The sequence below is a fragment of the Ictalurus furcatus genome, chromosome 7 (assembly GCF_023375685.1).
Source record: "Ictalurus furcatus strain D&B chromosome 7, Billie_1.0, whole genome shotgun sequence".
NCBI lineage: Eukaryota > Metazoa > Chordata > Actinopteri > Siluriformes > Ictaluridae > Ictalurus > Ictalurus furcatus.
Window position 1 is genome coordinate 17,184,464 of NC_071261.1, and position 17,825 is coordinate 17,202,288.

Sequence of the window (17,825 nt, forward strand, 5' to 3'; positions counted from 1 at the left end):
CAAATAGCCTGCACCTTTTGACCTTTTGGCAGATCATAAAAAAACAGAAGTTTGCTTGGGTACGGCAATTTGAGACCATTCAGTGCTTTATAGGTCAATGGTAGTATATTATAATTAGTGTAACCTGTGTATGCACCTACTGGAACATCCAGACAGTAAGGCATTACAATAATCCAACCTAGAGGTTACAAAATCATGAACTAGTTTTTCTGCATCATATAGTGACATTATATTTCTCTTACCTCAGCAGTTATTTCTGAGATGAAAGAAGGCTATCCTAGTAATATTATCTACATGAGCTTCAAAAGAAAGACTGGAGTCAATAATCACACCAAGGTCTTTTACTGCTGCACATGATGAAACAGAAAGCCCATCCAGAGTGACCCTGTGTAATCAGAAAGCTCCCTTCTAGCTGCATGTGGTCCTAATACAAGTACTTCAGAATTAAGTAGAAGAAAGTTAATAAGCATCCAGTGTCTAATGTCCTTTACACATTCCTCAACTTTATTAATCTGGCTTTGCTGAAGCATACAACGGCAGCATAACAGTGGAAACTAATACCAAGTTTATGAATAATTTGACCCAGAGGTATCATATATAAAGAAAAAAGCAGTGGGCCTAAAAGAGAACCTAACGGAACATCAAACCTTACCGTAGTATGCGTAGAGATGTCACCATTTACATCTACAAACTGATAACGATCGGTCAAATAAGACCTGAGCCAGGAGAGGACTGTTCACTTAACACCAATAATGGTTTTTAGTCTATCATGGAGAATAATATGATCACTGGTGCACAAGCATTTTGTTCAAGACATTACTCTTTTGGTACTTTTCTTAATCTTTGCTCAGATCAAATTTCTATCGGTCGTGCTACGTTGAGTTGTTAAACATCTCTACAATCTGTACTTTTCTGGTGCTCAAGGGCTCAGTAGTGGGTCTGAAATTGACTGATTGCCTACAGCCATAGGATTGCTTGAGCTGTACCATCAGAACTCTTTCTCAGTGGACATAGTATATTTTTAGACCCTCTTTTTTCTTCTCCTTTCTCCATCTTACATTTTCTTCTTTTTCTTCTTTTTTTTTTCTATACACACGCTGATATTATTTCTATCCTGCCTTCAAATTCTATATCTGTTTCTGTCTTTTGTTATCCTTGCAACCTCTTCTTGCAAATTTCACATTTACAAGTGCATTAAAATGAAAAAAGGCAGTCATGGGTGACCTGAAGCAGCAGGGCAGAGGGATCACGAGGGGGTGCAAAGGAGGTGGTCATTTCCTTATTTATGATCCTAACCTCCAGCCATGCTGCCAATTTGTCAGGGGAAAATCACCCACCAATTGCAGCCCTGTTGCGTTTTATTACCTATTATACCATAGCGAATAATGAACTGACCATTTCAGTCCCTTTGTTTGTGTCGCTTATCTTTTGCCTCACATAGCACACCTTCTCACAGGGTTAGCCACTGTTTAACCAAAAAGTCATTATTAGTGGACAGTGTGCAGCAAGAAAGCTGGTTAAAGTCAAACGTTAGTTTTGAGGTCATATGAGGTCAGCTGTATTGGTAGACTGCAATCATTAACATGCCATAATATAATAGCTTTCTAGTGACCCGAGTGTGTTATTAAGAAATACAGGAATGTTAATTATGATGATAATTATTGTTTGTGCACTGCTGTTTTAATGGGTCTCTTCTGAAATTACTAATATTATCTGAGGTATGGACATTATGCAGATGAACTTATTTCACAGCATAAATCAAAGATGGGCTTTTTTGCATCCAGCTGCTAGAATTTATCATAAAACTTTCCCTCACCGTTTAATTTCATACCCTGGACGTTTTTTTGGGATGAGAATAGTTCAATTTTTTGACCAGTCAGAAAGCACAGTGCATTAGAGCACAGTGAAATTCTTTTTTTCCACATACCCCAGCATGTTAGGAAGCTGGGGTCAGAGCACAGATCAGCTATGATACAGTGCCCCTGGAGCAGAGAGGGTTAAGGGCCTTGCTCAAGGGCCCAACAGTGGCAGCTTGGCATTGCTGGGGCTTGAACCCCCAACCTTCCGATCAGCAACCCTAAGCCACCATTGCCCCGTTCATTCTGATGAAATGTAACCTAGTGGGTTTGTATGTGTAGCCATGTTTTACCTTTGTATAGGGATCATGTAATTGTTTTTTAAATTGCAAAAACTGCAATTTGAAAAAAAAAAAAAAAAAATTTCACCAGTTCCTGGTGCTTAATGAAGTTAAGGTTGAATTATTTAGTTACAATAACATACAAGTCAATGGAAATACCCCACACAGATAGAATTGCAAATGTGTGTGTGTGTGTGTGTGCGTGCTGAATTGGATGTATTTACTGTATGAACAGTGTGAGTTTATAGAATGTGTGCTTGTTTGTGTTGTGTCTATTAGAAATGCAGAGATCATGTCTTTGAGAATATGCAATTTAGTGAGCAGGGAGTTGGCAAAGGCCAGAAGTAATGCAAAGTGCAGACCTGTACCATGCACACACACACACACACACACACACACACACACACACACACACACAGGTCTGGGAGTCCCTGCTGCTGGTGTGCTGATGAAAAAGTAATGTAGTATGTCTGGAAGTTCCTCTCTGTTTTTCCCACCACATCCTCCCGAAGGAAATAAGACTTTCAGGCAAAAAAAAAAAAAAAAAAAAAAAAAAAAACCCAAGGTGGGGGAGAATCTCATTTCGGAGGACACCAGCCAAATTTCTCTTTCACACACAGGAATAAACATGTAAAAAAAAAAAAAAAAGGACAGAAATGAAAACCACCATACCCCATATTAGTGTAGGATTGGTAGATTCATAAACAGACTGAATACAATAAAATTAAGCTACAACTGAATAAAAATAGTAATCTGAAACGGACTTAAATTCAATAAAATAAGATGTGAATTAATTTCCGTCTTTGTTGGCAAACAGTGGCCAGTCCCAAGCTCCAAGCTTAGTAAGGTGAGTCTCCTGAAAAGCTTTAACATGCCTTGGCACAGATTTTACAAGTCTCTGAACCTGTACTGGAGGGATGAAGAATTCTTCCAAAAGACATTCCCTCAGTTTGATGATGGTGCTGGAGAATGATGTATTCATTCATTCATTCATTCATTCATTCATTCACTGTTTAATTTGTTGAAAGTCTAACATAAGACTTAGGCATAAGGCAAAGCTTTGTTCACATTCTTATTTGTGTTTTGTTTCAGTTTTGTTTCCTCCCCTGTCTTGTGATGGGTGTAGATTTGGATTGTACTCACCTGTTTCCTGTCCTTGGCAAAGTCTCTTCATTTTAAATGTGCTTTTCTGTGCCACGTTCCTTTGTTCTTTCGTTGTTCTTTTGTTCCTTTGTTTCTCGTGTGATTTCCTGGTTCTGACCTACGACAGTGTTTATTTGGCCCCTGCTATGAACTATGACAATAAATTTTTGGTTTACGCTTAATAAACACCTTGCTGATTGAACAGTCTTGCGTCCTGTCTCAGCACACCGCATCTTACAATAGCATACGAGTTACATCATGTGAATCCTCGTGCCCTGGGAATGGGGAGATTGTTGTCCTAGATGAGAGCACTCCTGTCAGGATGGAAATGTTTCAATACAGGATAAAGGTGAAACAACGACTGAAGTGAATTTCAGTTGAAAGCCAAAACTAATATAAAACTCTAACGTGTAATATACGGAAGCCCTAAGTGGCTATGCATTATTAATTTTTTTTTCTTTGTTGTTTTCTTGTGATGTCAACATAACAAAAAGCTGTTTTCTCATGATCTCGACTTTATCCAGAATTCTCAATTTTATCCCAAGAAAATCTGCCGCCTTGTGAAATGGACTGGTGTTACATGCACGTTGGCATCTTCAGCATCATAAACGTAATAATTTCCAGCTGTAGAGATGGACTTTATTGCTGCATTACATTACATTAATAGCATTTGGCAGATGCCCTTGTCCAGAGCGACTTACAATTATCTCTTCTTTTCTTTTTTATACAGTTGAGAGTTGCTCAAGGGCCCTGCAATGGCAGATCAGCAGGATTTGAACTTATAACCTTCTGATCAGAAGTCCAATGTCCTAACCACTGAGCTCTTCACACCACACCCCCGTCTCTTACTTCCCAGTAAGAGACGGGGGTGTCCCCTTCTCAAGTGTCGGACACTAATATGGAAGTTGACACTTCTGCAGGGATGACATATTTTTGTAGGCCACCCCGGAAGTGACTTTTTCAAGACACGTATATTCAGATTAACAAAAATCACGAGTGGGATATTACCGGTGTATTTTATGCTGTAGAATAAAACGTGAAAATCTCTTGAGCTTGTGTTACCCACAGACCTTATTTTAGTCATTTAACCAAAAACCCCATTCAAAAACCCCATTGAAGTCGAGTGCACAGAAAAATTAAGTCGAGATCACGAGAAAACAACTTTTGTTATGTCGCGATCATGGAAAAACAAGAAAGACATTAATAATGCATGGCCGCTTAGGGCTTCTGTAGTAATAACACTGATAAGAACAAAGATACATAAAAAAGTATAACAATACATAAAATAGCCAAAGTGCATACCATCCATCCATCCATCCATCCATCCTCTACCGCTTACTCCTTTTCAGGGTCACGGGGAACCTGGAGCCTATCCCAGGGAGCATCGGGCATAAGGCGGGGTACACCCTGGACAGGGTGCCAGTCCATCGCAGGGCACAATCACATACACACTCACACACCCATTCATACACTACGTACACTTTAGACACGCCAATCATACCAATAAACTTAAAATATTCTGTATGTAGACATCCAACATTTTTTTCAGTTGGTTTACCCTGTGAGCTATTTTATGCATCTCATACCTACCTAAATTATCAGTGGTAATGCAGTGTTACATTTTTATATTCCGTAATCTTGCATTAATAGGCTATAACAGGCAGATGGCCTGGCCGAAGCCCGTTTTTAACACATTTTTTCCCCCCAAAGTACACTGCTCACACACTGTCATGAGCTTAAATAGATAATACCGCACAAATTAAACACACAGTGAATAGAAATGTGGTGCACTGTGTGTTTCTGAGGTATATTCAGATTAACAGATTGTTGGGAGCAGAACATTTGCTGGAGGTTCACAAATACAAAAACACACATGAAAAACATGCATTAGCATGAAAACATTGCTATGCCAGCCAAAGGAGGCATAATTACTATTGACACAATTAACAAACACATAAAATCCCCACATTAATTAAAAGAGAGAGAGAGAGAGAGAGAGAGAGAGAGAGAAGGTGAGGTTGTTTGTTATTCATTTAATTTTGGATAGATTTTTCCTTTGCAGTTTCTAAATCATCTCACTAATCGTTTCACCATCAATAAAACTTATATTCATGTCTTTGCTCAGTGTGAGGTGATTTAGTAGGAAGTGCAGTGAAGCCATATGGCACCATCAAACATAATCACATGGGAATTATCGCGCGTTTATTGACAGACAATTAGGATTTAGATGATGGACACTACAGTAGACAAATACCGATTTTATACATTCATCAATCAAAGACCCTGTCCATTACACATCTAATTTATCTCAATAGGATTTTTTTATTAGTGGAATTTTACTGTCATATGGCTTCGTAAATGTGTTTTTTTTTATTCTGCTTTGAAGCAACAACAATTATTACTTTTATCGTTGTTTTTTTTTGTTGTGAATGTAGTTTATTATTATTATTTTATAGTTGGAAAGTACAGTTTCTTCTACTAGGAAACTTTTTCACTATTTTAGGTTGATTAATCCATCAGTATTATTGAAGACCTAGTTGTTTTGGCTGCTCCCATTGGGGGTCACCACAGCGGATCACCTTCCATTGTTCGTATATTGATTCGGCACAGGTTTTCCTTCCTGACACGTTTATCTGGGCTTGGGACCGACAGTAAGGGCGCATTAGCCTGTGCGCCCCCAGTGACTGGGGTTGACGTCTGTAAGTCTCTCCTATAACTTCCAGAAAAGTAGTAGGTGTCATTTTATCTCTGTAAATCTGGTCAACTTTTTAGCATGTCAGCTCTATCTGCAAACATGAACTCCATTTCCCAGAATCCTCCTCTACAAGGCTTGTCACCTGTTCTTAATAACCTTGTCTTAGTTCCAGGACTTCTAATCACATACACCTGTTTCAAATCACATGTTCACTACATAGACACAACTCAAACAACCACTCTCATTTCCGACTACTGCTCCTAGCTTAACACTAGTGACATCACCAGGCTTTTATCTTTGAGTGTGTGCTGTGCTCTTTTTTGACCTTGATTTTTAGGTTCTTGAGGTTCCTTTGCCTAGTCTAGTCCATTTTTTTGATCGGCTGACCCCTTGTATGTTTTTTTTTACTTTGATTTTATCTTTGCTTTTTAGATTTTGATCTTTGCCAATAAATTTGCATGCATGTCCAAACATGATGCATGTTAACTCTGTAATGGAGGCACATGCTATTAAAGTATGAGCTAGATGTACTGTTGAAGATTTTGTGAAGGCACCGGTTGCTGATATTATTTACAGCTTGTGCAGTGAGCCTCAGACTGCAGCTGTGACTCTATATTACTCCATAGTTTTTTGTGCTGGGTATTTCTCACTTCTTTTTTTTTTTTTTTTTTGTCATTTGATCATAAAGAGAAACAGTTTGAATTTGCCTTTCAGAGCACTTTCTTATAAAGGCTGCAAACAGAGCTCCTTTATTTCTTTTTCTTATTTCTTGGCTTGCATTTTCAGTTTTGTTCTTTCTCTTTTTCACTTTATTCTGATCTTCTGTCACTTTACTCTCCCCTCCTACTGCCATCAAGACATACACTCCAGTGAGTATTTCATTCTCCTTCACTTTGATTGTGGTGTCTCCAACCAGATGGCTGTCTATGTGTGGGTGTGTGCTGTCACAGAGGTTTATCTCACATACAGCACACCCCAAAATGTTAAAGGTAGTAATTTTTTTTCCCCCTTGCAAAATACTGGTTTTAAAATTGTCATCCCACAATTTATTATTAGTGACATCTCTTAAATCCTACTTAAGTTTTTATGAGAATAATTTTGAACAATAGCAAGTAGTTCTCAAATTGTTTAATGGTATATTTGTAATACACCGATCAGGCATAACATTAAAACCTACCTGCCTATTATTGTGTAGGTCCCACTTGTGCTGTCAAAACAGCTCTGACCTGTCGAGGCATGGACTCCATAAGATCTCTGAAGGTGTTCTGTGGTATCTGGCACCAAGACGTTAGCAGCAGATCCTTTAAGTCCTGTAAGTTGCGAGGTGGGGCCTCCAACCTGTTTGTCCTGCACAACCCCCAGATGCTCAATTGGATTGAGATCTGGGGAATTTATAGGCCGTGTCAACACCTTGAACTCTTTGTCATTTTCCTCAAACCATTCCTGAATAATTTTTGCAGTGTGGCAGGGTGCATTATCCTGCTGAAAGAGGCCGAGACCTGTCTGTTTTGCAGATGCTTTGACCCAGTCATCTCACAATCACAATTTGGCCCTTGTCAAAGTGGCTCAGATCCTTACGCTTGCCCATTTTTCCTGCTTCCAACACATCAACTTCGAGAACTGACTGTTCACTTGCCACCTAATATATCTCACCACTTGACCGGTACTATTGTAACCAGATAATCAATGCTATTCACTTCACCTGTCAGTGGTTTTAATGTTATGGCTGATTGGTGTATATTCTTGTTTCCCATTCTCTTGAAGTGTGTCAATAAATAGCTCACTGCACTTCTTGTTAATAGTTGCTAATAGTTATTTCTGGCACATGGTGCATCCTGAATAAAACGCAGCATAACCCAAGATGTTTGGCTGCCAAGTCAATGTATCCCCTGATATATTTATGTTACAAAACTGTTCATGTGTAAAATCTGATGTTGATCTGTTCAGTCATTTTTATTTCTTGCAAGCTTCTGATCCGTAATACAGAATTTTAGGAGCCAAAATTATCAGTGGCAAAATTTCATGCTCAAAGTATAGTCATTGAGTCTTCACAAGTCACATAATTAGGACTGACTTCAGCACTGAACATCAGCGGCTTAATCCCAAAGCTCCTTCCAGCAAACCATGCTAAAGTATGAGAAAGTAGGGCACATCTCTGTCCGACATGAAATCATTATCAGAAACACATTTTCTCACTTGGTATAAGGCAGGAGGGCAAAAGGTGAGAAAATGCCACTGCATCTCCCCAGTGCTGAAATCCTTTCTCCTCAGCCAGTTGTTTGTCTGTTTATGGCAAATTTATTTCAGTTATACGTTGCTATGCATCGTTCTTTCCCTAATCGATAAGTGCACTTGGCAACATTTAGCGCTATGCATTGCAAGTCCACTGTCATTGTGAAATATTCACTCTGCGCTCTGTGAGAGTCAAGAGGCACACTGGCACTGTCAACAGTAAATATAGACATGCCAAATAATTAGCAACCTAATGAGGGTTTAATCATGTCAAGATGAAAGCCAAGTCCAGTCCGGTTTTTCAATGAAGCCATTTATAACATCTTTATCGCCATTAGGAAAGAACTTCTATTCTTATTTTAATATCAGAGGTAGCCATTGATTTTTGTACCTTTCCTCTTGGCTTTTGCTCTTCTTTTTGGACACAGATCGAGTGATATTATATGAGGATGTATGGAGTGTGATATCGACTTCTACTCCATCAATATTATAAATGCCTGAGCAGCAGTAAAAGTCATTTGCCATTTATTGGCTTTGCAAAGTAACATATTTATCAGTCTTCCTCAAAGTTGTCAGCGGCGCACCAATATTTTAGCTCTAGTATGCATTTACAGCATACTGTAATAGATGTTACTTTAGTGAAAATTTATTTCTGTGAAGTTAAAATAACTGCTACTTGCATTTAGAGTTGTCAACACTAACGTTCTCCCCCAGGAAGACTGATGCATTTAATCATATTTGTGTCTTGGGAGGAAGGTAACAAGCCTAAGAGAGACCACAAGGCTTAAATTAAAGCCTTGTTCACCTGTTATTGTTACTTTTTTCTTGACTCAGCAGTTGATGACTTGTTTGTCGCTGACAGTACAGCACATTTAGCTTAATGGATGCCAGGCTGAGGTGTATGCTGGGTATTTTCAGCTCTGTTTGACTGAGACAGAAGGAGGCTACATGTGCAACCCTGTCACTGCTGAGCATGACATCAGGTGCGAAATCTAAAAAAAGATACCTTCTTCTGCGTTGTGTCACTGTAAACATCATTTCACAAAAGTTGACACATGAGTCCTGAGCTATTTTACATGTTGCTCCTGAATGTCCCTCATAGATAGTATTGAGACAAGAATCCCACTCCTCAGGTTGTTAATGTCTTTCAGTGGTAGTAAGAGCTTGGTTTTCTGCCCTGCTGTCACACACTGCTACATTATGTTACATTTATTCCACACACCTCTGGCTCGGATGGTTTCGTTACCCGGGTCCACTGTAACCTATCAGATGGGCGCAGCCCATTTCTTTATCCCGTCCATCCATCACACTGCTAGGGAATGGGATCTACACACGTTCATGAATAGACCCTCCAACAATTGTCTTCTATTTATAATACAGTACATGAGGGATCAAAGCACCTGATCTATCAAAGCCAATCAAACATTTCCTCTCGTGTAGTGACCTCCTTCTGCGCTGTGTTGGTCTAAAACGGAAATCTGGAAAAGCCTCGGAAGAAATCACTTTACTGTTGTGAGAACCACAGGTATGAGCTACGGAATGGTGTACAGTTGATGGTTGATATATTAGTGATGTAACTGAATATGAAATCGTTCGTCAGATTGAACAGATAATGTGTTCTAAACAGATACATATACAGAAATGTTTACAGAACAGTTCACAGGGCATGTGGTCGAGACTATAGGTGTGTATCAGAAAGTGAGATGCATGAGCAGGACGTTTTCAGTTTCAAGCAGGCACATGTGAGGTGTCAGATAGGAAGCTTCGTGGAACAAAGAAAGATTGTGACATTCCTTGATTCAACCTTAGTAACTGCCTGTTGAATGTTGTGATGGATTACATTAGGCTACTAGTTTAGGTTTTGGGAATTGGAACCAACTCAATTAGTAAGAAAATATCGCACACATCTCTAGCTGAGACCGGTTATGATCTTGAGTGATGTAGCTAAGGTTGAGGAACTGTCTAAGCCAGAATTCTCAGACCAATTTTTTCGCTGTTTTCCAGTGTATCTGGGACAATAGTGGTATGGTTCATTATTTTTTCTTTTCAGAGTAGGCTACAAGTATAAATCTCAATACTGATGTGATTATTTGGAGCACTAAACAGGTACAGATAGTGACATTGTGTTACACCCCTAATTAATATACAACGAATATGAAGTGGTGTGCTTGCTGTCAAGAGTGGTGCTAATAAAAATACAATACATCCAATACAGTATATTCTGAGGAAGAACTGTGCAATACAGACACATCCATAATAAAACGATGAATCATTTGTTCATTTGACATAGCAAACTAATAGAGCAACATCTAACTCCAGAACAATTTTCAATTTTAATAAGGCAAAGTATCAAAAGGCACGCTGGCGCTGTTTTTAGGTGCCTCCTTCCTTCAGCGTGCCTCCACGACACTCTTAACCTGCCTCTTTCTCCACATACAATGAAGGGAGAGTGCCGTTGCTGTGGCAGCCCCTCACATGGCCTTATAAATCAACAAGCTGTCAAGTGACACGGTTCAACCTCCTCTAATGCCTTGTTATCATGGAACTATCAGCAGCTGTTTCTCATAGAATGAAGAAGCAGCTTTTGTGTGCCATCTAGTTAGAACAATCAGTGTGGGGAAAATCTAACACCTGTTTTTTTTGTTGTTGTTGTTTTGCTTTCCTTGTGTGTGTGTTTGTTTGTGCACACCTTTTATGTTTCAACTGTGCTGAAACTTAGGTGAAATTGGTTAAATTTAGACAGCTCAAGGGTTCTTTGGTTTGTCTCACTGGGGAAACCCTTAGGGAAAGTTTCTGTTTCTCTATCAGAGAGGGATGCAGGTCAGATATCTTCAGTAAGCCAAGAAGCCTTAACTATCCAAAGATCCCTTGAAGAACTCTTTTTTCCTAAGCATATAGTAATTATAAAGCTGTTAAGATGGGTAATATGCTACGGTCTTTTTTTTTTCCCTTAATAACACTCTGTAGGATGGAATCTCACTGCGTGTGCATCTATATTATTTTCTGGCTTGTTTTGAAATATGGCCCTCATATTTCACCAACATGCCTTGCATTTGTAAATGCCACCCCCTGCTCATGTATCCGATTTCTCTTGATTGGATAAAGCAGCTTGTAAGGCTGTGCTTTTAAGATATTGAAAAAAGACATCCACGGTGAAGATCCCGTTATAAGGAAAACAGCATTACTATGCTCCACATATCCCCAATATTGAGCCCTGCCAGTATATACTCTTATGAAATGTAATTGTTCTTTTAACCTACGACAAACAGAAACCATATTTTACTGTACAGCTGTCCAACAGCATCTCCAAGACCTTCCACTCGGCAGCAGATAGAGGAATCGTTTTTCCAAGAGTTCATAGGATATCCGGCAAGAAATGTGATTTCTGTAAAAGTGCTTTTATCAAGGGAATGTTAGAACTCAGAGATTAGAGACACTCTGACTTCCTTGCTTCCCATAACCCCCACCCCCACCAACCACTACCGCAAATATCTAGACTAGAGTAAATTTATACCTGCCATTTCAGTTGGCGGTCAAATATTATCACTAAATCCCCACTGTCTGTCACTTAAACCTGGGCACACAAGAAGGGTTTGTACTCGACCTAATGGATGAAATGTTGTAAAGAGGTCTTATGCGCCCTACTTCAACAGCATCCTCTACTAAAACACAATACCGCACCAGCCAAGCTTTACATGTAGTGTGATCCATTACAAGGCCTTACTGGCTCTCATTTGACACTTTGGTCATAATAATGTGGATGACCTCCTCCCTTCACTTTCTGCCTTCCTGAGCTGAATAAAAAATAGCTTTAAGCAGGGCTTAAAGCTAAGAATATATATATATATATATATATAAAAAATTTCCCCAAGTGGAACCAATACTTTAACATTTTTGTTGTTGCATTCCAACCCCAGCATAAAGTTAAAAACCTTAATTCTGCTCCTTTGCATAGGCTGTATGTATGCCTAATATAATAAAATAGTAGTTCTGGAAAGCTGTCAGACATGGCAGCTGTGTTTGCATTGAACATGGACATTTCCACATGCACACACAGAGGCAATGGAATTTTACTCTTTGTCCTCCCACATATGAAACAGCTTATAATAATTTAGCCAATGCAGTGTTACACATTGTCAATAGAGTAATGTCCTGTTTTAAAAATGCATACACATGCTAGCTGGCTAAGATCCCAAATAATGTACGCTAATTTATGTGTGTAAGGGGATTAAGAGTGTGCTGTGTGCAAACTGTGTAATTACGTCACATGCAGAGCAGGGTTAGAAAACAACATGTAAATTGGGTTTCTGCTTATGCTATTTGTTATAGATAGCTGTCACAGGAGAATCCCAGAAGAGCTAAACTCGCACATAATTGTGTGTCCAATATACCACCGATTAAAGGCTGTGAGTTGTATCAAAAACACTGGAACATCCTATATGAATGCAAAGCAAGAATTCATGCTCTGTTCATAAGATCTGAATGAAGACTTTTTCACACTCTCTGTTTAAGTGCTGTGGCTATCTTGTGGACTTGCGGTAAAATATCTAATATGAAACTAACCACTTTGAGGTACTAAGACATAATGTTTGTATTAAACTATTTTAATACAAATTTAATACATGCTCACCAGTCATAGTAATTTGCTATGAGTCCCTGAGACACTAATTGGAAGGCTGTTCCATAACTGTGGGGCTTTGTAAGAGAAAGCTCTTTCCCCTGCTGTAGCCTTCACTATTCGAGGTACCAACAAATAGCCTGCACTTTTTGATCGAAGCAGGTGTTGTAGATCGTAAAAGACCAAAAGTTCACTCAGGTATTGTGGTGCGAGACCATTCAGTGATTTATAGGTCAGTAGTGGGATTTTATAATCAATGTGAAATTTTACTGGGAGCCAATGCAGTGTGGATAAGATAGGTGTGATGTGGTCGTATCTTCTGGTTCTAGTAAGGACTCTTGCAGCTGCATTCTGGACTAACTGGAACTTGTTTATGCTCCTACTGGAACATCCAGACAGTAAGGCATTACAATAATCCAACCTAGAGGTGATGAAAGCATGAACTATTTTTTCTTCATCGTGTAGTGACATAATATTTCTTATCTTAGCAATATTTCTGAGATGAAAGAAGGCGATACAATTAATATAAGACAGGAGTCAATAATCACACCAAGGTCTTTTACTGCAATACACAATGAAACAGAAAGCCCATCCAGTGTTACTATGTAATCAGAAAGCTTCCTTCTAGCTGCATGTGGTCCTAGTAAAAGTACTTGTCTTGTCAGAAAAACGTAAAAGGAAGTTAATAAGCATCCAGTGTCTAATGTCCCTTACACATTCCTCAACTTTATTAAGCTGCTGTCTGTCATCTGGCTTTGCTGAAACATACAGCTGTGTATCATCAGCATAACAGTGGAAGCCAACTCCATGTAACTCCATGAATAATTTGATCTAGATTTATCATATATAAAGAAAAAAGCAGTGGGCCTAAAACAGAACCTTGTGGAGCACCAAACTTGACCTCAGTATGCATAGAGAAGTCACCATTTACATCTACGAACTGATAACGATCGCTCAAATAAGACCTGAGCCTGGAGAGGGCCGTTCACTTAACGCCAACAACATGTGTAGGCGATGAGAGGGTGAGAAGTGCAGGAACTTGGCATGGTCTTGCTAGTGTGGGAAGGAGCGTTTGGGCTGCAGCAGCGTCAAGGCGGTCCCCAGGGCATGAGGATCTGAGCCTGGGCACCAGTGGGGACACTCCCGACTTCTCCTGCATGGTTAAGAGCGGCCGCTCCAACTATTGGCTGCCAGCCGTGTGTATTTCTGCTGCCCCGTCTTGTAGCCATGTGCTTCTGTGCTGTCCAAAACATTCGCTGGACATCCAAAACATCCGCCAGCAGGTGCGCAAGGAGCGTATAGTGTTTTGTGTGCGTGGGCTGTGGGCCCACTGTCACTAAGTTCAAGCAACACAAGCAACGGGACACAACCCTGATCAGAGGCCAGTAGTAGGTCATTTACCACTTTAACCAGTGCTGGCTCTGTGCTATGATGAGGTCTCAATCCTGACTGATACATTTCGTGAATGTTATTCCTATGTAGGTTCGAGCATAGCTGCTGTGCTACAACGTTTTCTAAGATCATGGAGATGAAGGGCAGATTTGATATTAGTCTATAGCTGGATAGTTGAGAGGGGTCGAGGTCAGGTTTTTTAATCAGGAGTTTAATAACTGCTAGTTTAAATGGTTTAGGTACATAGCCAGTGCTAAGGGAAGAATTGATTATATTTAGAAGGGGTTTGATTTCTGGAATAATCTGTTTGAAAAAACTTGTAGGTAAGGGATCTAGTATACAAGTTGATGATTTTGATGAATAAATTAATTAAATTAGTTTGGTCTTTCTAAGGGGAGTAAAACATTAGAATCGTTGATCTGATATTGCTTACATATTTATTGCTTTAGATATTTATTATCTACAGGGTTAGTTATAAAACTGTCTGGTTTTAAATTAATAGTCTGAATTTTTTGTCTAATATTTTCAATTTTGCCAGTGAAAAAAAAAAAACCCTCCAGGTTGTTGTCACAAATTGTAGAGGGTGTATTTGTGTGCTGTAGCATTACAATTTCCCTTCACTGCAACTAAGAGGTCCAAACCTGTACCAGCATGCAAAGATTGGAGTGGAACAACTCGAGTGGTCTAAAGAGAGCCCTGACCTCAACTCCACTGAACACTTTTGGGGTAAACTGGAACGCCGACTACGTGCCACGCCCCCTCACCCGACATCAGTGCCTGATCTCACTAATGTTCTTGAGGCTGAATGAGCAAATCCCCACAGCCACGCTCCAAAATCCAGTCAAAAGCCTTCCCAGAAGAGTGGCGGTTATTATAACAGCAAATTTAGGACTAAATCTGAAATGGGATGTTCAACAAATACAGTATAAGTTTGATTGGTGATGTGTCCACATACTTTTGTCCATATAGTGCATATTAACCGGTAATATGCATTTTCTATATTATATATTTGCATTTTCAGCTGCATTTTTGTTTTTGGAAACATACCATTTGACAGGTTTGAAGACAGGTTTGGAGCCCTGGCTTTACAATTTCTGGTAATGTACATTTGTTAATATGTTAGATTAAGCATTTCATTGTTTTGGATGGGACTGTGTGTGTGTGTGTGTGTGTGTGTGTGTGTGTGTGTGTGTGTGTGTGTGTGTGTGTGTGTGTGTGTGTGTTCCTAAAGACCTTACATAGCATTTTGATAGACCCAAGCTGGAGATGCTTGTCATTGCTGGCTGCTTTTCAGTCAGCCAGTCGACATGACAGCTGTGTTTATAGCAGAAGGAGCTTTCTAGGAGCTGACAGGAAATAGGAGGAGGAGAAGAACAGGGCACTGGCAGAAACAGATCCAACACAGGATTAAACACAGCCAAAGGAAAACATGGAGGAAAAACAAGGGCTGCAAGGAGGAGTGATGGAACTGACAGTGGTGATCTGTGAGGCAAAGTCATTGTGAGCATGCTGATGACTGCTTCCCTTCGGGCACTGCGGGTCCATTACAACCCTCATTTAACCATGCAACAAAACTTAATGAGTGGCCCTAAACCTTTATTGATGAGGTGCTGACATTTAAGATAGGACACCCATCAGTGCCTCTGCCAAAGGTCTCTGAAACTTCTAAAACTTCATGCCCTTACTAGCTAATCTTCGTTCTACTTATTTGGAGCTTAGCAACAGGATAGCATGTGGGTTGTCTGCCACTGTATTTCCCTCTGTATACACAGATTAGTCCAGACTGCACGGTACTCTATACAGTATCCATAAACCACTGACTATTAAAAAATGTCCCCAAGGAGCACTTCTAGATTGATCCATCTTGATTCTGTAGTGTTTTTTTTTTTTTTTAATCTGTACCATATGCAATTCACATAAAGGTGACTAATAGTGACTTCCGTTCCTAAAAACAAGAGCTGCAGACAGATAAGTGCTTTTGTTGACCTAGACAATATGCAAACTTTTCCTCTGAAACCCGATCCTCAATCACATCCTAAGCACTTAGCAACTAAACCTGTAAATTTCAAGGTTTTTTGAAGTATGTATGAGAAAAGGGGAGAGAAAAGCTCAAGCGGAACCCTGTAAAACAAATGAGTTGTGTCATTTCCTCTGGCGGCTCTTCTCTGTGGGAAAAAAGAAATGAGCCGGCATCGACGATGAATTGTGACGTACCTTATTTCCTGGGGCCTTGTAGCGAGAGTTGATAAAAAGGAATAGGCTTGGAATGACCTACCATCGGCCATAATTGACCTATTTTGCATACTCCATGGAACATTTTGCGCTGCACAGAACAGCCGTTTTATTTGCCCAGTTATTTATTGGCCAGCAACATGCGGCTAATGTCCGACCAGGGATTTTGCTCGAGTGTGGGTATAGATTATGATGATTGCCACTTATTAGCATCAAGCAGCATGTGCGTGGATAGGTTTTGTGACTCAGTGAGGGAGTGTGTTTTTTTTTTTTTTGCGTTGGTAGACTTTGAGCTTGAAGGACACATCACAGAGCGTCCTAGTATAAAGAGGGACGCACAAAAGGGTGATAAATTAAAGACAAGCCTGTGTTATGCTGTGTGAGACATATTCCTGGCATGGTTTGGACTTGCTCGTCCTCTTAGAGTGACTTAGAGCCAATGTAAGTCAATAAAATATTCTTCTGAATGATCACTTTAATCCTATCATGAAACAGTTCTACCCTCCTTCAGGATGACTCCTCCCCCATCCACTGGGCATGGGGGTTCACCGAATGGTTTATGAATATGAAAATGATGTAAATCATATGCTATGACCTTCACAGTCACTAGATATCAAACCTAATTGAACACCTATGGGAGATTTTGGACTGACATGTTAGACAGTGCTCTAATCACTTCCATCAAAATACCAGCATATGGTGGCAAATTGAAGAAAAACAAAACAATATATCATTTGTAAGAATGATGTTCATCCCTTGAACACAGTTATAGAGACTTGCAGAATCTATTCCAAAGTGCATTAAAGCTGTTCTGGTGACTCACCTTACTAAGACATTTTACATAGTTTTTTTTCCCTGTCTGTATTTCCTTATATTGGGTGTAAACCATGTAATGATGTTAAGATGGGGTGATCATCTTGTGTTATGTCACCCACCAGTTGCCGAATGTGATTCAGCAAGGTGTTTGTGTAGTTTAATTTTGTACTCCTATTACTGCCGGAGCTAGAAATAATTGTGAGAATGCTTAGTGAGACTGCATGAGATTGCAGCTTGGTCGCTACTCCCATTTATACTATATACTTTAGAGATTATACAATAAACAATCACATACTAGAAACCATCCCTTAGTTGAAATTGTAATGAAAGTTTGTGTGCCATCTTTGACTTAGTTACATTTTAGCTGGGTTAAAAGTCATGTTAGTCAGTTCTGGATAGTCTCTGATACAATTCTCAATACCTGACCAATGATATTGTAATGTCTGACCTTTTTTCTGACTGAACTGATGTGTGAACGAAACTCTTTTGCGATACTTGATGTTAAGGTCTCACTTACAGGTAACATTGAAGTTTCAGGACCTGGGACAGCGACAAGAACA